Below are 24,719 nucleotides of genomic sequence, written 5' to 3'. Positions count from 1 at the left end.
CAGACTTAAGCGTATTGGCACTATTTTTCAGCACAGTGAAAACACAAAATGCATTTTCACTTCCTGTCATAAAACAAATCTACGGAAGGTTGATAAAAAAAACTAAATGGGGAAGCATTCATATTCAAAACTAGACAATCTTGATATCGCTACATCAGCAGAAAATAACAACAGAAAAAAAATTATTGCTAGCGCTCTTTGTCGTATCTGTTTAAATCTAAGTTTAAATGGAAGCAGCTGTACCTGACTTTGAGGCCACGTTTCCCTGTGACAGCTCCAGATAAACAGGTCAAAATATTCATTTTTAAAACACACTTTGAATATATTAAAGTTACAAATTCTGAACTGCTAATTCACACGATATTTCTGAAGATAGCAGCAAATTCAAAATAGCATTTTCCCATCTATTATTAAGTGTGTATTGTTAACACGACTTGCACATTATTTTCGTCCTTTTTCTCGAAGAAAAAATGTCTTATTTCCTGAGAATATATATATATTTTAATTGTAACAGCAACGCTAATATTGACTTATATTTAATAGTATCCAAATGCAAGCGATATTTGAGGCTAAAAAGCGGAGTATATAAGTGCAACAAACGTGACTCCAGTGATTAGTTTAGCTCAGCACACGCTTGCTTGAATTTCTCGTATACAATGAACAAACAAACATATAATCTGCCAGACAAATCTACTTCTTGCTTTAGCGATTTACAAATTTGGATTATTCTGCACTATCTTATGAGCACAATGTCGCTGCCGCAAACACGTCATTGCTGAGCTGTGCTTTCCTGACACTCAGCTCTTCACCTCTACTCTGTGGCTTTAAGAGACCCATTCATATGGAGCCAATGACAACAATGCAAGTTCCGTATGCCCCAGCAGGAGCTGACCTGAAGTAACACTCCGCCTTATTATTTTACCCGCAGCGCATGAAAGTATGCAAACGAGGCAAATGGACGCTTCACATCTCCGTAAGTCTCCAGCTCTGGCACCAGGAAGTGCGACTCCGTAATACACCTCAGTACGAAACATTTCTGCCGCTCAACAAAGCTGATCCTGGTGGTGTTTTATGAGAGCCAGAGAGGATTTACTCCCACAATCTGCAACCCCCCCAGATCACGCCTCTCAGGTCTTAGTCCCTCAGGTACCCTGGCTGTGCCGCTATTGTATTGTTGTCCAGGATGTCCTTCGGCTTCAGGTCTTGGTAGGCCCAGATAGCGTTGCTATAGTAACGGCAGGGTGCAGCCTCCAGCCTCCAGCCATGTGTTGAGAAGAAGAGAACAGATGAGAGGAAGAAAGTGTAGCTTGTTCTGCTCATAATGACCATTATTCAGTCAGGAGCGCCTCATTCCTATTGCAGACATATCTTTTTCTTTGGATCTCGAAAATCTTTCCCTCACCTGTTCAGCTGGTTCCATGTAACCACCTGAACAAGAAACTTAATTATGGTCACGTGTTTGCACGGACAAATGAAGGAACCATTCCATTAGCGATTTCCAGCATCGCGGCGCAGCCCGCAGTCCAGTTAATCCAGTGGTTTGTGAGAAGGCCTCTAATGAACTGGCCCGCAGCTTGTTATGCACAGGAAATCAATGAGCGGCACCTTGTGAATGAACGGCAGAGAGAAAGACGCCGAGTAATGAGCTAATGGAGAGGTCACATCCAAATACTTCGACTCGGGTCAGCTGCTTCATGAATGGATTATTGATACGAGCAGAGTGGAAAAGATTAGCGCTGGCAACAAACTACAATACCGCAATGTGATGTCGACTAAATCGCATAATACAGTCATCAATACACTGGAGAAGTGCGGCAGTATTTTAGAAAAACATGGCTGCAAGTGCGAGAGCCCACTGCGGCTACATCTTCAAGTGGATCTTCTGTTTGGAAAGGACTTGTTTGGATGCAGGCAAGCTGGGGATGTGTATTGGCAAGAATCCGCAGATACAATTTCACATTTTTCTGATCGATACGTTGACAAATTAGCCACAAATGTAATGGCTTTCTTTCGTTTTTTGCTCACCACAACCAGCCAAAATATTTTCACACCGGGACTATGACATTTAGCAGTGCAATCTTTTTCCCCCTCCTTTTATTCCCACAGACATCCACATGAATCTTGCTCACTTGCCGACCGCCATAACGGAGTATGCTTTAAGACGTCCGACAGGGGGATTCACTCAGCAAAATGATCAAGAGTTCATACTTCATAACGTTCGATTTATTGACATATTGGGTATCGTGACAGGCATTGATAGGATACGTATTCCGATGAAGGAATGGCGATACGATGTAGTAGAATAAGTCGAGATGTGAGGTAACTTCGACAGAGGTTTGTTCCAAAGCTGTCCCTGCCATTAGCTGTAATACTACATCGGTGCGGTGCTGAGCTTGTAGCCTGGTATATATCATACAAATGGCATGAGTTTTGTCAAAGTCTGCCACAGTTGCCTTCTCTTAAGATTCAGCCATTGCACAGGTTAGCATAAAAGCAGTAGGTCCAACCCCATCTTGACCACTAACGATAGCATTGTCTATAACAGGAAGCGGAAAGGGATGCTGTACAGCTGAATGCTAGCTAAGGTCGTGTATTGGCAAGCATCTGGCAATATGATACATATCCTGATGCAGACGCGGCAATACAATATTTTGCGACCGGGCATTTAGCCAGAGGCGTCAGGACACAAAACTGAAAAACACGAGGAGCTGAATTTCTTATCATTTGTGCCTCGATAGTGCGGCATCTTATTGGTTTCCATGAAAACAGGGTTTTCCAGAGTAATACCATTGAATTGGGTTGAAATTTGCAGATTCGCACTTTGCATTCGCAGGTGTGCACTTTGGTTTGGGGCGAAATACCGCGCTTATATGTGATTTGATTGGTTGACGCAGCATGGAAGAGCACTGTCACTGGTGGGATACATGAAGCTGTTGGCGCGATTTGCCCTGAAAATGAAGGATAAAGAGTTTGAGCGAGGGTCAATGTCTGGGCTGGTATGCACCCGGGCACCTCTACAGGGCTCACGCGTTCGGCTCGCGGCTACAGCGCCATATATCGTCACTCTTGGCAGACGCATGTTCCAGAAATGCCTAGCTTAGCGAGACAAAGTCTTTTATATCCTCTGAATGCAGCTGCAGGTAATCATCTATTTTGAGAGCCGGCTATTGGACGGCTAACATCGACGCTGACAGCCCACCCCGCAGATACCTTGTCTGCTAGAAGGAGGTATGGCGGTGGGGCGCCATAATTCAATGCAAAATATATCCCAGTACTTAACAACCAATATAGCACACTTTAAATATTGCCAAGTACAAGTGCTGTGGTGGGTTTTCATGTACAAAAGCCTGTTGTAATGCATGAATGATGATAGAAAGTTTGTCTCTCAGACACTAGTAGTTCGACACCCTGAACAGTCTGCAGTCCTGACAGTGGACACCCCAGCAAGACAATATTTCCATGCTGCAACACAATCAATATCACATCCAGATATTACAGGAGCTGAATCTCTTGTGCAGGTAGAACTACATGCTCTGCAGGCAGCGAGCTTAAACACCCGGCAGCTGTCCATCAGCCAAGAGAGGCTGTGTGTGGGAGTCTGGAGCAGCAGAGGAGGGAGGAGCAGCGGGGCTCTGAGTGAAACAGGCCAGATTAAGATCACCTTTCCATTTGCTGCACTCTGAAATGAAATGGCGATTCCAGGTGTGCAGGGGTCTTACATGGAGGGCAGTGGAGTGTTGCAGCATCTCATTCCGGGAACCCTCTTACCCTCCCATCAGCAGCAAAATCCATCATAAAAAAAGAAGTAGGTGAAGATTAAAGCTTGTTGTGGCTCGCGGAATGCAACTGTCGAACGCTTTTATACGATGAAAATAGAGAGGCCACACTTTCCAGTTCAGCTCAGAGCCCAGGCGAAAGGTTGTTATCGGAGCAAGGGAGTGGTGTGGGGGGGACATCAACCACCTCACAGCAAAACTTAAATGGTCTGCTAGGTCTCCTGGCGAACTGAAGGCTTGTGGGCGGAGTCCGGGCTCTGAAGGGGAGGAGCTAAACAGCTTCAATCTAAAACACAAAACATGAGCAAAAACACTGAAACAAATCCAACATAAGGAAGGAGTAAGGGGTCGAGTGGAATTGCGTTTACAACCTTTTAAAGAGCACAGCGACTTCAAACGTCTTCTCCTTTTATAGCCGTCCCCTTCGGCCATACGAAGAGCGCCCCCTGCATAGACTCCCAATGAAATATGTTTCTTTGATTGGGACTTGATCTGATCCCATGCTCTGCAGCCATTACGTAACCCAACATCACATGTGTTATTCCAGTCGTGCACCTTGGGCAACGCAGTACACTGCTTCTGGAGAGCCGTCCCAGTTAAATTGTTTTTCTTTGACTGTACCTGCATCACCACCAGTACTGCTCCTCAACAGCTGATGCGTCTCAGCTGCCAGCTCCCAACCACAAAACTGGAGAGATTTTTGGCTCTATCTACAACCGCTGCACCACGGGACGCTACATTTCTGGATGTCATTCTTCCTGAGATCTCGACAGCACATATTTTGGGAGTTCATGCTGCCAAAATTACACACTCAGTGGGGGCAGTGGAGAGGTTTAAAGAACTCTGTAGTGGCTGTTGAGATTTATTTTCTGCTACTTATATATCTTATTTTAGTATCTTTTCAATATTTTCATTAAGCACCATTCTCTTTCATATTACTTGTTTCTCTTTTTAGTGAGAGTTGAAAGTGTCTTGACTCAGATCCTGGGTATTGTACATATTCATACCTTTTGGCAAGATCATCAGAGCAACAGAAACCTTCATATGTGACATAAGTTTGTGCTGTGAAGAATGTTGGAGATGGAAAACCGGGAAAACAAGAATAGGATGACAACAAATGCAGTTCATGGATGAGGACTTGGGAGGAAATAAGAGTGGGGGAAGATGCTAAAGAAGTATTCAGGTTGGAGCAGGCTGAGTTTTCAAAGGTCTGATCACATGAGCCAGTGAGAGTTTGTGACGGACAAAAAGATTTAACTAAGTGGATGGAATATGAAGGCGTCTGTCAACACTTTGGTGAATGTGAGAAAGGGATCAAGACCAATGTGTATGATGGATTGATCGAATTAATGCTACTTTTTGGACACAATAACAGTTTTGTTTGGCAGTTTGTATTCGAACGTTATGTAAGAAAGGTGTGCGTCTGTGTGGGCTCGCTGAGTGCAGGTGTGTGTGTGTGTGTGTCATCTCTCCGAGGGAAAAGTTAAGCCAAACTTGGTGAAGCAGGTTTAGGTGTGTTTTCGTCCGTCACATGTCATGTGCACACGCAAACCATGCTAAGACGCATCTGACCAGCACACACGATGAAGAACAGACGCCAGGTCCTTCAGTGGCCCCGAGCTTCCGGGTGCATCTGTGTCGCCGAAGCAGGACCTGCTGCCACTGGAGGAGGGCGAGGAGGAAGGAATTGGAGAAGGGGAAAGCAAGAGGGTTAAAGGGGCGAAGGGGCTGTGCTGGAAGTGGCGGGGAAGCAATGAGGCAGGCGGGGGGGAGGCAGGCTCAGAGGCATGGAGGAGAAGCAAGGGGAATGAGAGAGGCTAGAGAGGGGATATGGACCCGAGCCAAGGCCCGGTCGAGCACAAATCACACTGCGCAAGAATGCCAACAGACCCCCTACCCCCACACCAACCCACCCAATCCTGAATGAACAGATGAAGAAAGAAAACAAGAGCACTGGGGATGATGGGGAGGATCTTAAGACACCGTTTCCTGTTTCCTCCACCTCTGCTCTTGCCTCTCCTCAGAGCCACCAAACACTACGGCACACTTTCTCACCTTTAAAATCAAGTTACACCAGAGTCCGGAAACTTGGCAGCGCTGACAATAGCTGTGAGACAGAGTGACACCATTCAGGTGCTCAAGTACAATCCTTGCTATTTGAAAACGAAATATTATCACTTGTGTTTTTGTCTATGAGCAGTAGCCTGGTCCCAGGTTTAATAAGCCAAGCTGAGGTTTGCAGCCGACCTACGACCTTTCTGTGTGGGTGTGGAGGCGCTCCCCGAGCTGGTGTGGGCTTCAGCCAGGCACTCTGGTGCTCTCCCATGTCGATGGTTCTAAATTGCCTGTAGGTGTGTGTGAGTGTGGGTGAGCACTGAGGGCCAACAAGAGCTTTAAATATAACAACCAATGACTGGACCGGACAACGACGAGTCACCGACGACCCATCAGTCGACTCGTCCGCATACGACGTGTACCAACACACCAACACGGCTGACTGCAGATAAACAGAAAATACATAACTATAAATAAATTGTTGTAAACACTAGTGTTAAACTGTGATTTTAAACACCATATCTGAATTTTAATTGATCAAAATGTGATGTGTTTCCATCAAAGCATGTGTCCTTTGATGTGAAATGGTCACGTCATTTGACAGTTTGGATCATAAAGATCTCGTAGTCTCATTTCTCCTCTTAGTGCGGCACGACTAGTCGACTAATGAACCGGTCGGTGACTAATTTAATTCTCGATTTTGGCGACAGTCTTTAGTCTTTGCAGCCCTAAAATATAATGGTCATTTTTTAACTAAAGCTTCTCCAATGCATGTCGATATCATGACCCCAGTGACGTATATAAGGCGGTTTCCTGGCAAGCAGTGGTCTGAAATGAATGAAGAGAATTGATTAAAAATAGAAAAGTAAATGTATGTTTGTGCTTCAAGGTGCAAAACCAGTCTTTTGCTACAGTACGTCGTGCCGTCAGTGGTACAATTTAGGTACTACAAAACCCGCCACCGGCTTCCAAGACTTACAATGCAGACAGATACTGCTTTCTATTCTGACTTGTTTGGTTCAGAATCTTGGACTTACAATAGCTACCCAAGTAGAATGTGGCAAACTTCTGCACAACTGAGCAGGAACCAGAGCAAAGAGAATATTCCAAAGAGTTGGAGGTAAATTCAACATTGGACTTCACTGGTTTTAAGTCGAACCTCTCATCAAGGACAACAGCAGACCACCTGGAAGTGGAAGTCACTTCCCGACTTAAATCACTGAAGTTAAGAAACTCAAGTCGCACTGTGGTCGAGTCTTTCCTACAGATCCCGGCAACATGACAAAACAAACAAAGCGAAAATCCGTCTCGAGAGTTGAGCTTGACTGCGGAGAACATTGAGGCCCAACATCACACCATCGAGACCTGTCGAGAAGGGACCTCAGAACCTGTGAACCCCAAATGATGAGCAGAACTGAAGCCTGAGACTGCACTTTCAAACATCCGAAAAGTGACTTATTTATGTGGAGGAAATGGCTTCTGTTACCATTAAAATGCAATTTTACGATATTAAAGTTTTCAATAAGGTGGTGAGCCCAGACACTTCCTCCAGAATGTCCAGTGATGGATGGTCTTTCACTAATCATTCCTGGCACTCCTTGAATGGTCTCAGAATTTCCATTTCATAAGCTGTGTTTTCCTTGGCAGGAGCGGCACGTAAAGTCTTTTGGATGCTGCAGGGACGTTTTTGAACGGAGCTCAGGAGCGGAGAGAGAGCGACGCACCAGAAGCCTGGACTCCTCAAACCGCTGATAAACACAATGGCATCGGACCACAGAGCTAATGTGCACTATCCTGAGGAGAAAAAAAATCCCCACAGGGTTTGGAAAGAGACCCTGAAAGATGCACTCAACTGATGCACTTTACCTCAAAACACCCGTCCCCTTCCTCGGGGAATACATCAGCTCCCCGGAGGAATCGCACCACGCTCTCAAGGACGATGACAATTATGAAACATGCAGACGCACTTGTTCAGCCTGTCAGGTCCCATCAATTTGGCAAAACACCTCCCATCTCTGGTCCAGCTTTTCCTCCTGACATCCTGACTCTGCAGTCCTCGCTTGAGTGTGTGTTTGTATGTGAAATAGAGCAACAAAAACAGCACTCATTTTGTAATTATTTCGTTGCCCGCAGTGATCTGTTTTTACTCCTTCTAATTAAGGCAGGATATTAAAATCACACTCCTTTCATAACTTGGAACTGCTGACACTATGAAAGCCATGGTGCACTGCAACAGTTGACAATAATCCATGAGGGCAAGAGGACTGTCAAAATATTCCAAAAATATGAATTCAGTTGGCTCAGACTTTATCTGAAAACACAGTGAAACTTTTATTGAGTTGCTATTAGATATCAGTAGAGTCGGACTCACTCAGTGATTTTTATTTGATATTTACTGAATCAATAATTTATTAGAATTAAATGCAAATTGAAAATTTATTATTTTTATAAAATACAATATTATTTGAAGTTTTTATTTTGATTTTTACGTACAGTATTTTACAATAAAACATTACATTTATTAAAAAATATATTTTATCATTATTTTACTCAAATGTCTTGTTGAAATTGCTCACCATCATTACAATTCTTTTTAAGGGCCAACGATTATAATAAAAAGATGTCACCAACAGTAGTGGGACTAAAATGTCAAAACAATTCTCCTACTGTTTCACAATCTCTCCTAACCTTTGTCCTCATTCCAAAGATGCTTTAGCACTTCATCACTTTTAGTCACACTTTATCCTGCTTCCACTTAAATTGTCATCAAAATCCCAGTCTCCCTTCAACTTCAGCTGTTATGAAAATAATAAAATAGCTATAAATCATAATCTGCATATTTTCAGGAAAAAAAAAACCTTCATCATCATCTTAATTTTTCGTCTCATTTTACTGTCTGTGTAACATTTCAATTGCATTAGTTATAAGCAGAATCTTGATTTCTAGCAAGGTCATTAACCCAGAGGATAAATATCAGTGAACATAATGCTCTGAAGTTCTTCTGCTCCTGAAGCATGGCGTCACTTTTACTCCTCCCTGTTCCCTCAACACTGAAGTTGCATCCCAACATCAATCCCTGGAGGAGCCTCGGCTGACTGGAGATGTAAGTGGATTGTTCATGTGTGTATAAGCGCAAGAAATATTGTGTTCAGCGCGCACGAGGGAGCGCAGCGAAGCCGTGTTCCTCGTGTCTGAGCTGCAGTGAACTCTGCACCTGGGAAAGGACTCACTCCATTTATAGAGATTCGATACCCGTATAAATGCGCACACCCCCTCACACACACACACACACACACTTGCATACACACACTCGGCACGCGGAAGTTCCCATATTCTGTTGAATTGCCCTTGGGCCCTTGCTATTTCTGCCAGGGGGATCCTGTGTCAGTAATCCTGTCAGGATGAGAGGATGAGGTCAGCGGATGCAGCTGAAGTCCACTGCCTTTAGTGAGGAGCGCAATCACACGGCCAATCAGAATCCCCCGCACAGGTCACTGGTGCATCACGGAGAGCACCTACACACCTGCTGAAGACCATTCAGAGGCTCTACTCTACTAGAATGAAGGAGGAAAGCAGAACTTATAGAGAGAGTCTTAGGTTCCTCAAGGTGATTTGTGTGAGGTGCCACCAGGGCAATTCACTATTCATGCTCCCTACAGGAGCATTTCTTCTGGGAAAGACCATCTCCAAAGGGAGGAGGGTGTCCCGGGCAGTTGTGGTGGCGAAGGAGCAGGAGATCCTGCTCTCACCAGCAGGACGCCAGATACAAGCAAATGAGTTTTCTCTGCAGGGTGGCCCGACTCATCCATCCACGAGAAGCTCCTAGAAGAACCAATGTTCCTCAAAGGCCCCTTGAGTTATGGGGCTCTGGGAGACTGACAAGAAGTGAGTCTCAGTCGGAATGTTTCTAGGGTCTGCAGAAGGTTCCTCAGATATGATCAACAAAATGGAAGGGGGGAGGAAACCAGAGCCCACAGAGGGCATACATGAAAGAATCCATCATCAGCTAGTAGATCTGTTCAGTGTTTGTTGTGTGTTTTGTTAAGCTTTTTTGATGTTCAGAATGTCTTTGGGCATCAGTTCTGGCCCATTTCTTCCACATGTGTGAATTATTTATGGAAGGCTTGTATTGATATGCAGTTCCCACACTAAATTCCGCGCTGTGTTTCTCCATTTTTACGATGCCAAAAACAAAATTAATTTTATCAAAGTCCAGATTCACTTCACGCAGGGCAGTGTCTATCACCACAGGACGCTGCAGTGTGGACGATAAAAGAACAAAAAAGTGAGCTGAGTTGAGTGAACAGGAAGTGCAGCCTATCTCTTGTTCACCTTTGTCAATGCCAGTAACAGCTGTTGAATAAAAAGGGAACTTTTAAAAATTTAAATTCTATGTGAAGCTAACAGCAAGGGATCCTATGTTCACTCCAGTTTCCTCCCACAGTCCAAAAACCCTGGCATGTAGCTGGGCTTCTGCACCTATATAGCCATGCTGAATCATTAAAATTCTGGACTGAGGGGAAAAAATGTTGAAGTATCTCTCTCGTACTCAAACGAATAAGCCTCACAAGGGCGCCATCTTTGTTAAGCTGCAGCAGTTGATAACAGCCTCCTGTGTCACCATATATGGGTATCATATCTTACTGATACGATATGAATGGACCGCTGCCCAGTTCATAAACTAACTGAACCCTGCCAGTACCACATCTTCAAAAGTTTTGTTTTGCAAAGATAACGCGACTTAAGGATGAGCAAACCCCTTCAACACCATGGTAGAATGATGAAAGAGTGTTCCGTGTTTGGTCTGTGACGCCACACACCCTCAAGCTAACAGCTAGCATGTCGGTTAGCACGGTGCTAACTTGTAAGAGGAGATGGATTTGTTTTTAATGATGTCACACACGTCACATCTGCACTACTACAGTGAGTTGTAACAGTGGTGTTATAACCTAATAATAACCAGAACTGAAGTAGGGAGCTAAACTGAAGAACTGAAGTTTTAGATTATGATCCAAATAAGACCTTTTGATGTGGATGTTGATCAGATCTTTTATATGAGATACATGCATGAATATTGATGATTTTAAATTCTTCTCAAGGACCAATAAAGACCTCCGTTTTAAAGAACTGGAGCTCTCTGTCAACTGTTTTATGCTTCATGCTTCACAGGGTTCATACATGTCCCTGGATTATGAGTCATTATTTTAATATAATGTATGGTGTCTGAGTATCACAGTGAGGTGCAGAAATTCAAAATAGGTCCAAACAAATGTAATAGTCAACTAATCGAAGAAATAATAAACAGATTCGTCTACAACGAAAATAATCGTCAGGTGCAGCCCTAGTTAAAAGGTCCAGCTGCCGAGGGCTGAATGTCCAACATGTGCTCGCTCTTATACCAGATTTCTTCAAAGTTTCTCAGTGGAAACTAGAATCCGCCTCAGTTTGGTTTCCCCATCTGTGTGTCAGGCGCATTTCTTCTCAAGCTACTTCCTGTGTCCCTGCTCTGTTCTGAAATCTGGCCGACGAGAGCGAACACACAAATACTTGCACCGACGAGAACCATTCTGCGCTCAGGACGCAAACACTTAAATCAAGACTCCGCAGCTCATGAAATAAGAAAAAAGGTGCCCATTCAACACAAATCGCCACCCACACACACTCCTACTGCACGCACTCAGGAAAACAAAACACACTTACGCACACTCCTCTGGCTCTAGAGAGAGGTAAACTAAAGACTGTGACATCCTCTTGCATCATGAGGCTGAAACGCGGCAGAGAAAACAGCCAAACAAGCTGTGACGGCTCCAAAGTGAGGCGGCGTTACTGGAGCGACGAGGAAGTCAAAGAAATTTGTGACACCGGTCTAGACATGCTGTTTGCCTAAACGTTCGCCGTAATCACCGCAGAGATAAGGCCGACTCTCTTCCGAGCCGCGGAAACAAACCGCGAACCGGCAGGGGAGCTGGAGGAGATCTTCATGTTTCACTGTAATCAGGTGACCTCTCTACAACACCCCGCTCGCACACTCGCTCACCTCCGTCGATGCAGTGGGGGTCAGTGGCAGCTAAAATAGCCGCTGACACAAAAACCTCGCATGTGGGGGAGGAGTAGGGGGGAGCAGGACCGAGACACCAGAGCAATAATTGGCTCAGATAAATATTCCTTTTTTACAAAAACAGAAGAGAGAGATCGATGGTGAAAACACTTGGACGGAGCTTTTGTTGACTCACGGTGCTCAAGTCCAAGGTTGCAGTGACCACAAAGCCTCACAAAGGAAGAACTAAATCTGCGTAATAACAACCCTTTGACTCGTGATTAATACTTAAAAATATCAACTCTTCCAACCCACCTCCACACCAGCCACTCCTCTGGCAAAATTGAGGCGCCGCCCTAGTGGCTATCGCATGCAGCAATTTTAATTCTTATCATTTCTTGACTTTGATTTATTTTTTAAAAATGGACAGTCCCTCCAGGATTGTTGAAGACTTTTGTATTGACTGTTATAGCCTGAATGGAAATGGCAGAAATATCATTTCAGAGTGACAGATCTGGCGGTCAGTCATGTCTGTTTACATCCGGCCGGTGAGTTGTGGTTTTTGTTCCGCCTATTATACATTTAAATCATGGGGACTTGGACATTCATTCTCGTCCGAATCGCAACCCTTGACGGCAATATTTGTGGGCGAATGTGAGCAGTTAGGCATCGCACATGACTTCAACTCAACAAAGAGGGAGGGAATATGCTGGTGCACGTGCTGCGTAGAGGGCGGGGCGAAAGGAGACTCAAGTGATCGTTCCCAAAGTCGATGAAGATGCCGACGTCCACGACAGCTGCTCTCCGCTATTCGTGCCTGAATTTACCCTGTCCTTCAACACAAAGGCTCTTCTTTCAGAAAATTCAATTGTCACAGAACCTACTTGAAGAACTACTTCCTGTTTTCAACTGTGGAAGCCATGTTGGATTATTTTCCTCAGGGGTGCTTAGATTCAACATGGAAATCCGATTTCTGTGGGGCATTTTTTTGGGATTATATTAGATGATGAGAAAAGTTGTCGCTCGTATCTCGCAGTAACTCCCAGTTCCCAGGAAGGCACTATAATTTATCATAGTATTTTCCGGTCCTTCTTCCAAAATTAGCCAAATAACTATCGTTCTTTCTGGCGACAGCACAGCCTCGCTGTCTTATTAATCCTGCTGAAGGAATGTTGACGTTTAGTTTAAATTCCAAAATGAATCCATACAACACGCAATATTCCTCTATTTCCTGCAAGCAAATAAATGAAAACATGAACAATATAACACTTTGAAAATACCTACTTGTACCTGCTGAGTACATGTCCACCTCAACACCTCATGACAGTGTCATGAGGAGAACAAAGGCCTTGTCTTCAATCAACATTGCACTGTCAAGGACTGAACAGTCTGGCCGATGAGTAAGATGAGTATGACCCACGTATCATTTGAAGTCAATACTTGGACGGAAATAAACTTCCACAGCATCAATGATGAAGATTTTGCACAGTGGTCAGCAGAACGAAGAGTACCACAACTTAAACTGTATTTTCTTTGATTTATCGGGGCAGAAGTGGTTTAAAACCACAACACAACTACATATAAAAACACCTGCAACTCTTGTGTATTGAACCATTTTACTACACATATATATTCTATAACGTACATTTTTATTTTGCCAGTAGGATATGAAGTGACACTGTTAGCATTATTAGCATTGTTAGCATTTCACCTTCTCTAATCATAGATTGAGCACTTTTGTACAAGGTTATATTCACATTCATGAGGTTGCTCAGAAGATAAGATGATTCGCAAAACATTTATTTTCATTAATCTAATCCGAGATTACTATTATTTTCTAAATGTATCTGAACTTCAGAGGAGGGAACTCATTTTCTGACGCAACAAAACCAATGAAATCGTGTCGTGTACTTTTAAAATGAATAATAAATCAGAGTATCCTTCATATAAACACATGACAGAGAAGAGAACAGTCAGTACTATGAAGCGCCGCACACCAACAGACCATTTGAAAGGTGCGTGGATGAATCATGCGTCTGAGCCAACAGCTGCTGTGTGATACAGGAACTCCGGGTCAGAACAGAACCTGGCAACGGACCGAAGTGAGAGGTGGAATTCTATAGATTTAGATCCTCACAATAACCTGCTTCCTTCTCGCCATCACCCGCTCACCTACTTTCCCTCTCTCCGTGGATGTCGGTCCTCTCCTGGCCTAATGGGGTTTCTCTTTGAGTAGGCTACTAGCTTTTATCCCCCGAGGCGCAGATGCAGCATGTGTGTGTGTGTGCGTGCGTGCGCTTGTGGTCTAACATGTAGTGTACGTCGAAATGCGTGTATCTATGTGTAAGCAAGCCCCCCTCCCCCCAACATATGGGCCGCGCATATACCATCCACAATAGCTTGTCTTCTAAATGCATCGCAGAGCATTTGCACTCACATGCACTCCAACATCGACCTAGATGTTTAACTGTACGACTCTGTCATGTGCTGGACGCAGCCGCAGCCGTTTCATTTAACAACAACCAAAGGAGAAACAAAGCGACTTGAAAAGAGAAATGCAAACATAATAGAGCCTTTTGCTTGAGCCGGTGAACAACACTATGATCAGAGCATTGAAGGGACGAGTGAGACGGTGCTGGGAAGCGAAATAACACTTATCGATTTTATTTTTAGTTGGCTTGGCGCACAATTTCTTTTAATGTAATCGGAGCTACAACTAGCACAGAGCCAAAAAAGCGTGATTGATTGCCCAATATCAGCTAAATATACGCAGGGAATGTTTGTTTAGTGTAGTTTTGAGCAGGCAAAAGATTCGCGCTGTGATTTCAGTTCATTATTCATAATGTGATTCCACCTTAAAGTGGCCGGTTGAGAACTATAACTAATTCATGGCCATTGAAATGGTTGACAAGGTTCGGTTGTCTTTGAGGAGACTGTGATGCTACGTACAAGGTACGTTTAGCGCAGACACGGGCATTATGCTGCTAATGGACCACAGAGGGCACTTTGTCCAGCCCCCACCAGCTCGACACTGGAAATACAAATGCATAATATATGTCTATCAATCATTCATTTGGCATCATGAAGGATCACGAGCCATAGAATTGCATTTTTAAATCATAAAAACTTGTTTTGTTATAATAACTTTGGGCATTTTATGCCAGGATTTTCTGAAACCTCACTGGAGACCTCACTGCCCCGCATAGGTTTGACACCGTGAGATTTCAGGCCATTTTTCTGAAGACGTCGCTTACATGTAGCAGAAGCTTCCCACACTTTATTTAATTTAAATTCATAAATTTCCAGGGTTTCTGCTACATGTAAAGAGGTTAAGATGAACTGTAATGTGCTCAAACTTATTAAAATGAAGTGGAAACTTGCGGAAAACACAAGTCGCATTATGGAAATGGACGTGATTGTGGGTTTTCTTTGGCTTTTTCAATGGAAAAATACGAAAAGAAACCTAATAACTAAATGACGGGAAAAGATCCAACATATAAAGAGACGGACCGGGTGAGGACGGCCGCAGATTTACTTCTCATTATTCTCATTTTTATTGTCGCCAACTCAATAGAAGTCAAAAGTCCTGCCTTGGCTTCCTTGTTGGATCTGCTGCGTTCCATATTGCTACTGTATATTTAAAAACGTCTAAATAATAATTCTAAATACTCATCACGTGTTGCATGTCATTAATATGAACAATAATAAATATTATTGGTGTGTTAAATTCACACTTATATGAGGCAGTCGGAACAAAATGATTTCATGTAAAATTTAAATCAGTCACATTTCAATAACAACTGGACCGTAGCTTAAAAAGGCAGCACAAACAATGCAATATAAAAATAAACAAAAAAAGAGAGTTCTGTCGAGTCTAAATTAAAATGTGTTCAAAGTGATTTAAAGAGAGGACACAGTAGCCAAATCAAGGAGCCTTGAAGGAAAACACGGTCTGATTTGAGCCTTCGCTCCGGAGCTCACAGCCAAACCTGGAACTGCTGCATGAAAGTTGAGCTGTGGACCAAGCAACTGACCACAAGAGATAAGCATCTGAGGACAAGAGGATGTATACAGTCACCACTCTTCAATAGAGCCCATAATTGTAGTAACTATATATCAGTGTATTAGCGCACGCATTCCACATGTAGAGCCAAGTCTCTCCGCACCACATTACTGAGCACCAAACCCACTTGACTAACCAAACCCACCCCAACAGACATGGAAACAGCGGCGAGTGAACCAAACACAACATTCCAGCAAACTATTACATTGAAAGTGCACTGTTATTTTCGCTAGCAAGACCCCCCCCACAAGCCTTCGCCCCCCCCTCCCTTCCTTTTGAACCACTCCAACTCTCCAAAAACACTCAATAAAAGCCAGCGGCTGTGTTTAACTCCATTACTCATCCAGCTACACCACCACTTTGATAACACTGTTTGCTGTCCTGCTGATGGAAGAAGCTGGTGTTGTCGAGGAGCTGTTGTCGGTGTTGTGACTCGTGAGACCAAAGCAACACGTGGAATGCCAAAGGCCCCCCCCCCCATCAAATGGATTCCACATGTTGTTTGCATAATTTCCTCCGCTAACTGTTGACCTACGACTGGAAACAAAGTTCACAGAGATCCCTGCAGCATCCGAGCACAATCTGTTTCTGTGGTGGGATAAAGATCTCCAACGGTTCTATGAAACAAGCTGAAAAGTTCTATTTTCTACTCCTGGCTTCCTTCCTTATCTTCCTTCCTCTTCCTTCCATATTTGGCTGGAGTGAAATAGACAAGCTCTAAAGGGCAGATTTCCACCCTTGCTGTGGAAACAAAGCAACCTTAAATCAGAGTCTGGGGGCAAGCGATTCAATGAGTCACTTCCAGTAAATGTGTGACGAAGGGAGTGGCGTCGTTTCCCCCGCGAAGACGAAAGCGCTCCAGTCGAGCGTCCAGTCAGGAATCTCAAACATCTGCCTCCTTAAAATGTTTCCTTCCCGCGATAAGCTCGGTGTCTCGCGGGTGCCGTTCACAATGAGGGTCTCCTTATAAGTACTCAATGAAACATGATGTCAGATCATTGCCTCTTGCACAACACTATCTGCGCCGCGAAGAAACGCGCGCACGCTCCACCGGCCCCTAACTGGATTTTGGTAAACAAACGTGGGCTGGACACCGAGGGGGTCGAAGGTTGAATCCACTGGAGAATAAGTGAAGGGAGGGAACATTTTGTCATCCTTTGACATGATGAAATAACAGCACAGGGAGTCCACAGCCCTCGCCTGCAAATATTGGACTTACTTAACGCTCAGGAAAACACACAACCAAATGACCTCAGCGAGTCCGACCGTGACATGATGAGCCGCAGTCACTTTGGGGGATGATGTACAAAGACTCATTGTACAAATGGCCGTTATTGCACCACGGAGGAAAATAAAAATTGAGGTGGCAAATGAAAAAAAACACATCCGAGCGACTGACTAGATGCTGACGCCAGTGAAAGGTTTGCTTAAGGTCCCACAATATTAACATCAATTCAACACCTACAAGGAACCAAGAGGGTTTTGAAAATGATCAAATATATTTCACGGTTATTAGCTCTTAAATTGGAGTTTAATTTAACTTAACTTGGCTGTTACAAGAGCAGCAGTGCATTATGAAACTCCTACTTCAACTGATGACCTGTACTCTCTGTCATAATAGTTACTATACAAAATCAATTTGAGTATATTTCGGGTTGAAAGCATCTTGAGTTTGTTTGACCAGTCAGTTCCAAACAACTGAGTGTCTCGTACCTTCAATAAAAAGGAGATAGCATGCTGTACTTGCAAATTCCTGGACGTTCAATCTCCAAAAAAATCCCCAAATCACAAGGGTCCAACCCAAGGTCCGCGGACCAAATCCCGCCCACCAAATAGTTTCATGTGGCCCACACCTTAAATACATCTCATTGACTTAGATCCAGTACTAACTTAAAGCACACTAAAACTAGACTACTAGATATCATAATAAAAATAACATGCTGTACAATAGGCTGTATCTTACTATAAATGTCAACAAATAATCAGAAAAATGTGGAGGATACTTGTTGAAAATGAATGGAAGAGTTATGTTAACATTCAGAGCCAGAGGTGAACATCGGATATTTTGACAAAACCGTGGAGAAACGCAGGGCTGTGAATCGGCAGGTATCTTGCGTTACGATATGTATCCCAATACAAGGGTGGTGATACGATCGATTTGCGATACAAATTGCTTTTTTTGCGTTCAAACAAAAATGTCGAGATTTTTTTGCTTCTGATTTCGAACAAAAATCCAGAACTCGAACTCCCCGAAAAAAAGCCGGAAAAAAACATAACGTGTGCGGACCGATCAGCTGACCCACGATGCGCTTTGTTCTTGTGTATAACGCAGCCTCTGTATGCAGACGTGTCCCGTTAGCTCCATTTACTGGCTGTTTTTTCTTCATATTGAGGTGTAAAACCTTTCCTGTCTCCACACTGGACCGTGGTAGAGTGTCACAGGGGAGGTGCTGGAGCGCTCACTCCAGGGTTTGGTGTCCTGTTGTGGGCTGGAGCTGGGACAGGGATGAGGCGAGTCTGGGACAGAGCGTGACTTGGTTTATGACTTTGTCACAGCCAAACTGCACAGAAGCGCACATTCAGCGCTGGACACGCACCGGGCACCTCTTCACTTCTGGAGAGACGTCACTCACTCGTCAACCCCTCCCACATGCAGCGGCCACACACATAGAGGAACAGCGCACCTGCAGCAGACACTCTACATTCACTCCTACAAAAGACTATTTTAAGGCTTGGAATGCATTAGTTCTTTTCCATTCATTGTAATGGGAAAAATTGATTCAGGTTTCGAACAAACCGCGTCTGGAACGGCCGTCTGGAACGGACTGTGGTCGAGAACCGAGGTACCACTGTACTCAGAGTACCTTCCAAGTCGATGTGGTATTTCAGGTTTTAAGTTGTATTCCAAGACCCCTCACTCCGGCTCCCCTGCTGCTGCAATCCCAGCCACACTCCGTAACACCCAGCTGGATCGATGGCGGAGCGCTCCGTCAATACGCCAGCAGTTAACCCAGCTGATTAGAGCTAATACAGGGACTTTGTATGAGACCGCCAGCCCCCATACGGTCCACTACTTGATCACGGAACTTATGCCTGAAAGATGTAATCCTCTGGCGTGTTGCGGAGCCTCTCAGGGGAAACGCGTTTCACAATTAAGCGTCCAGGGCGGAGGAGTGTTGACGGACAGATAGAGTCTATCACCTTTTTTAATTGAGTCCCCCTCCTCTGCGGCGCAGCTGCACTGATCGCTATCATAAGCCCTTGGACCTTGTCTGAGGTGGGCTGAGGCTGGTGTTGGGGGTTAGTCCCAGCGACAGGCGAGGATTGATGGGGTCCGCGGGGAGTTTAACACGGCTCCACACTTGGCCGTTCCTGGCGATATTGGAATGGTATTGTGTTTAATGCACTTGATTTTTAAGGCGATCGATCACTCAGCCGTCATCTGTCACACGGCGCCTGACAAAAGCAAATGTGCTTCACGCTGATACCATTATTAGGACGCGACCATGAATATTTAAGATCGCTCATCGAACGTGGATACTGTCTATGGAAAAAAAAAAAAACGGCAGGCTGAAGTAGTGGCTCATCTCTTGACATTTTTGTTTGTCACTGCAGCGACAAGGGCTTTCAGGAAGCAGAGAAATGCTGCGTTACTGAATGACAACTTTGATGGCACCATCAGATCCAGCCTGCAGATGTTAATGATTGTGTTAGAGTCCAAATAAAATTGCCGCTGATGGTCAGTCCAGGATTATCTGGTCTGTTCGGTTGACGACTGACTTCTTGTAAGTTATTGCATCATGAGTGTCTGTGTGGTTTTGTGGAACAAGACTGTACTGAGTCAGCAGCAGCTACATGCTAAACTGGATCCAGAGGGCAGGGAACTGCGGTCACCCTGCACCGTGACAGGAACTGAGCCAAGGATCGAGTCTCAGCCTTTAGAGCAAAAGCTAGGTGTGACCCAGGGATCCCACGACCCCGCCATCAACATCTTATCGAAGAGAAGCAGGGGTTCTAGTCTGAGCCTCTCGCAGACGGCCAAGCTTCTCACCTCTAACTTTGCAATTCAAAAACAATATATCGCAATACTCCGTATATATATATATATATATATATATATATATATATATATATATATATTAAGCTTAAAAACATAGCAGATGGCACTGAAGAGCTGCTCCTCTGTAAGTCACTGCAGCATTTTCTGTCGAGGCAAAGCGCACACAGCCAAAAAAATCCAATATACAAAAGTTTATTCAACTACATTTTTTGACTTATACAATTGTGAGTTATAGTGTCCGGGTTTTTCGTTTGGAATATCATATCACAATGTTCTCGTATTGCGATCGTGACCCAAGAATCGTGATGTGTATCGTATCGTGAAGTTCTTGCCGCGGTGACTTTGACTTTGCTGCGTTACTGAAGAGTCATGGATGTTCTTCTCTCTGTGGCTGTTCACTTCAACTCTAGTCAACGCCGGAATCAACGCTGGAAACAACACCGGAGTCAAAGCTAAGCATTGCCTTAACGTTCTATTGGTGATGCAGGATGGTAACCTCATCAATCTGCGGTACGCCGCATCATTCAGACAGGATCCAAAAAATAGGAAACACTACACATGGACTTTTGACTGCAATTCAGTCTTAACCGGAGGCACTCACTCTCGCTTGATACTTTATATAGGGGACGACGAGGAAGAGCAAGGTGTACTGTTCCCTTTAAATGCCCATAGTGCGCCAAGGATCGTGTAATGCTTGTTTGATGGAGCCAACTGGAGAGTCCAGACGCTCTGCTCTGACGCTCCCCAGGTGGGACATGGTACCAGGAGGGAAGAAAGGACGCAGGCACTTTGCGACCCAAGGTTCTCCCCTGTTCTTTAGAGGCATGGTGAAAATCCCGGAGAGAACACTTTGACTGTTTGGGTTCTTTTCAGTGACCACCAGTGTCACCAATGCAAAGCCGTCTTGTAGGTTCCTACTCTTCTGCTCCTGTGATGGTCACCGAGCAGGTGAAAGGAAGGAAGGCGCAAACGGCAGGGAAGTAATTCAGTACAACTCCATTGCTTTGCATCTCTCGCAAACTCTGAGACCAGACAAGTTCCAAGCAGCAGTTGGACCCGAGTCCTGCTTTCACGGCCCATTACAAGCCCGACATGACGCTGCCAAACTTGCAACCAACATACAGCGGAGCTTCCCACTGTGGCCCTACACAATAGAACGGTCACGTTCCCCCGGCTCCAGCCTGTCATCTCCTGTATCTTTCCACGTGTGAGGTGGGCTTAACTTCCAACACATGCATGAGCACACATCCACTTTTACTAATGGCTAGAGTTTCACCGGGCCCTAATCTCACAAGAGAAACATCAGTGAGCTGCAGGGGGTCTCACACACTCCCCCACATTCTCCCCGTGTGCGCACGCACACACACACACAAACACACCCTTCGGCTGTCACATAGTTACAGAGAAGCCAGGGCCTCTCCGCATCGCCAGGGCAGAGTCACAGAGGTCAGTGCTCAGTTTCCACATCAAGCACAGGCCAGAGTCTCATCCCCCTCCCACCTTCCTGCCTCCCTCCCTCCCCCCTCACCTCACCCACCCACACACACCCTCCTCCACCTCCTCCTCCTCTTCCTCACTGGATGTACAAATGCCTTTGCTGTCAGCTCTGCCCCGGCCCTTGTAATTGAAAATAACAGCCGAGGGCCAGCCCCCGGCCCCTTCCCCATCCTGGTGGCTCTCTGACAGCTACCCATCAATACCAATGACTATTACGCTGCAAGTGAGAGCCCTGCCGATGACATCCAAGACACCAGTCCAGCAACACTCCCACTCACCCACACACCTCCCCTCTAGTGTCCTTCTCTGCTATCCGAGCCTCCTAATGTTTAACCCGTTGCTAACAGCATCGTGGCTGAGCTGCCACTGCACACACACACACACACACACACACACACACACACACACACACACACACACAAACAGCAAACTTTCTCAGAAGAGAGGGTTGAGCTCCGGACAGAGCTGTCCAAGATATTTAAAAAAAAACAACTTTCCCAGAAAGTTTTATCATGAGTCAAATAGTGAGGCGATCAGAACTGCAGCCACGTTTTATAATCGGGACAGAAAATTCACTGCTGTCAGCAAGCACCACGAAATTCACTGGCTTCCTGGAGCACATTGATTTGGCCACACAGAAACAGGGTGCTTTATCACTGAATAGTTATATGATGTAACCTGACTAACACGACTCCTATTTGCATTTGAACAGTCAACACTTAACTACGCATTCTTGTATATATATATATATATATATATATATATATATATATATATATATATATATATATATATATATATATATATATCTTTAAATGTTTGTTCAATATTGAAGTAATATTTAGTTTTATTCCTCTATGTGCTTCATCTACATTAGCATTGTTGTTATTGGAAAATGTGCAAGCAAAGTCAAATACTTCACTAAGCATAAATAATAATACAGTCCGTGCATTTCATCCCATGTGTTTTATGGATTGTACGCTAGTGCGCGTGAGTGTTTCTCGTGTCTTTGTGTTGCATACAGTGTGTATTGATTTGCACTGCAACGCTTCGTCTTGCTTATAGTTGCGCGTCAGAACTGCACTTTTGAACCGTAGCTGCGTCAATAAAAGTTGCTTTGCGTTGCCGGAGCAGACTAACTTTCAAACTTGTCGCGTCATTAAGGCAGCAACTAAAAGATTCCGATTCGAAATCACAAGCGAAACTTGGACGGAGCCGGAGCGAGGACGCTTCCTTCCTTCCTTCCTTCCTTCCGTCTCATCTGCACTTTGGTCAACTCCGAGCGTCTACTGACGCGCGCGACTAACATCTCCACTGAGCGCGTCTCCCCTCGACAGCGAACACACCATGTCATCGGTGGTTTGAGTTGTCACCGGCGGTGACGGAGCAATGACAGCTGAAAGCGCTGAGCACAACAAGCACAAAGCGGCAGCGGAGGAAGCGAAAAAGGCACAGACCTTGTCAGTAGCTGCGGAGCCGTGGAGACCAGGAGACCGCTCTCCCTTTCTACAGTTCTCTCCGTCTCCTCTCCTCCTCTTCTCTGCCACCTCTCTGCGTGTGTGAGTGTGAGCGAGCCTGTGCGTGCGTGCGTGTGTGCGAGCGCCCTCCCCTTCTGCTCCTCTCTCAGCTGCTCAGCCGCTTCTCAGGAAATGAATGGACGCGCACAGAGTTCTGTTGTACTTGCAAATGACTTGAGCCCGAGTCACATGATCCGCTAAATGTAGGGTGGGCCTGGTGGGTGGAGGCTTCGCGAGAGCAGAAAGGGAAGACAATGTAGTCTAAGCTTTAACAGCGTGCATCGAATTACACGAGGGCCCCACCGGGGAGGTTTCCGACCGGTCCGCGCGCGGCCAAACCCAGGAGCCGCAGCACCTCCCCGCTGAAAGGTGGGAGTGACGGAGAAACAGCACAAGTCAGCTTTTGTGCGGGTCACTGTTTACCCTTTACGCGATTGTGTCACGCCTGAAATTCAGAGTGAAATAACTCTAAGATGTGCGTAGAGACGAAATGTACTTTAGTAATTTTGGGGAACATTCCTCCTCAAAATAATGTACTGTAAACAATACAAGATCAGCCCAGATACACAGTGATTCATATGGGGAATTTCTACATCTCACTACGTCACCAACCACCTGTGTCAAACTGAAATGGCACCATAGATTCAATTAAAGCACACAAAGGGTTCCATGTAGTTAAACACAAAGTTTGTCATACAGTTATACAGCAATACAGACTGACTCCCAAAAAACGGAAGAAAATGTGATACTGTGTGCAAAACTGCAACTTACAGTATGGAGGCTTTAAACTTTATACACTCCAAAACTGCAATAGAAACGGCCAAACAAATGTTGCTCGAACTGAAGTGACAGGTGTGCGGCTTCTGCTTGCGTGAAGTAGTGACTCATTTTTTAAAACAATGAAGTCACATTTGACAAACACTGTCTTTGTGATCAATTCATTTATACCACCATGCTAATAATTAGCTCACTGGTTTCACTAGCATAACAGCGCCCTACAGTCCTGGCAATGTAGAACATTGTTTTCCATTGTTTACGGTGCATTCATGTGCAGAAACGGCTTCATTTTTAAGCCCTTTTTTTGAAACCGGCAAAATATGCTGCTGTGCGTGTGTGTCTCCTGTCTGCCTTTAAAAGCAATTGTTTTGCGGTGCAATCCTACTTGTGACACCATTTGTTTCAGTGGAAAACATCTGGTCCTCGCTTACAAAACTCTGCCCCCTTCATGATGCTTCAGTGTTTCAGCGATATCATGAGCGCACAGATAAAGAAGCCTCAATTCGATTCCAGCTGGAGGCTACACTTACCCGGGTCCTTTTTGTGTGGCGTTTGTTTGTCCTCCCTATGCTTGTGTGGCTTTCCTGAGGGCACTCTGGTTTCCTCCCACAGTGCAAAGACACGCAGAGGTCAATTGGTGACTGTGAATTGCCCTCAAGTTTAAGTGACTTTGTTGTGTAGCTGGTTATTGGTACCCTAACTTTCCCCTATATCATGGCGCCACTGGCAGCCACCATGCTGGAAAAATGGTGCAGCCTAGCTTAACCCAGCCTCTTGGGTGCCTTCTCTCTTTTGAAAATAAAAATCCCTCGCTGCATTTCAGTTCTTGTTATTGTCAGCCCATGTCCTGCCAGTAAAGTGTCTATTCAGGGGTGACACGCTGGGTACTTTTTCCCGGTAATGGCTGCTCTTAACTTACTCGGAGTGCACAGTTTGG

At 44.9% G+C, this 24,719-nt stretch overlaps 1 protein-coding gene across 1 annotated transcript in view; it reads right to left on the bottom strand.

Moving 5' to 3' along the window:
* klf12b (Kruppel-like factor 12b) overlaps positions 1-23,170 on the bottom strand; it is a 46,128-nt gene extending 22,958 nt beyond the window's left edge. The window contains exon 1 of the mRNA XM_053876386.1: positions 22,946-23,170. The gene's annotated coding sequence lies outside the window, so the exon portion shown is untranslated. The remainder of the gene's footprint in view (positions 1-22,945) is intronic.
* Positions 23,171-24,719: the final 1,549 nt, after the last annotated feature.

The sequence above is a fragment of the Synchiropus splendidus genome, chromosome 10 (assembly GCF_027744825.2).
Source record: "Synchiropus splendidus isolate RoL2022-P1 chromosome 10, RoL_Sspl_1.0, whole genome shotgun sequence".
NCBI lineage: Eukaryota > Metazoa > Chordata > Actinopteri > Syngnathiformes > Callionymidae > Synchiropus > Synchiropus splendidus.
Note: the sequence above shows the minus strand (reverse complement) of the source record. Positions and strands in the feature narration are given on the sequence as shown.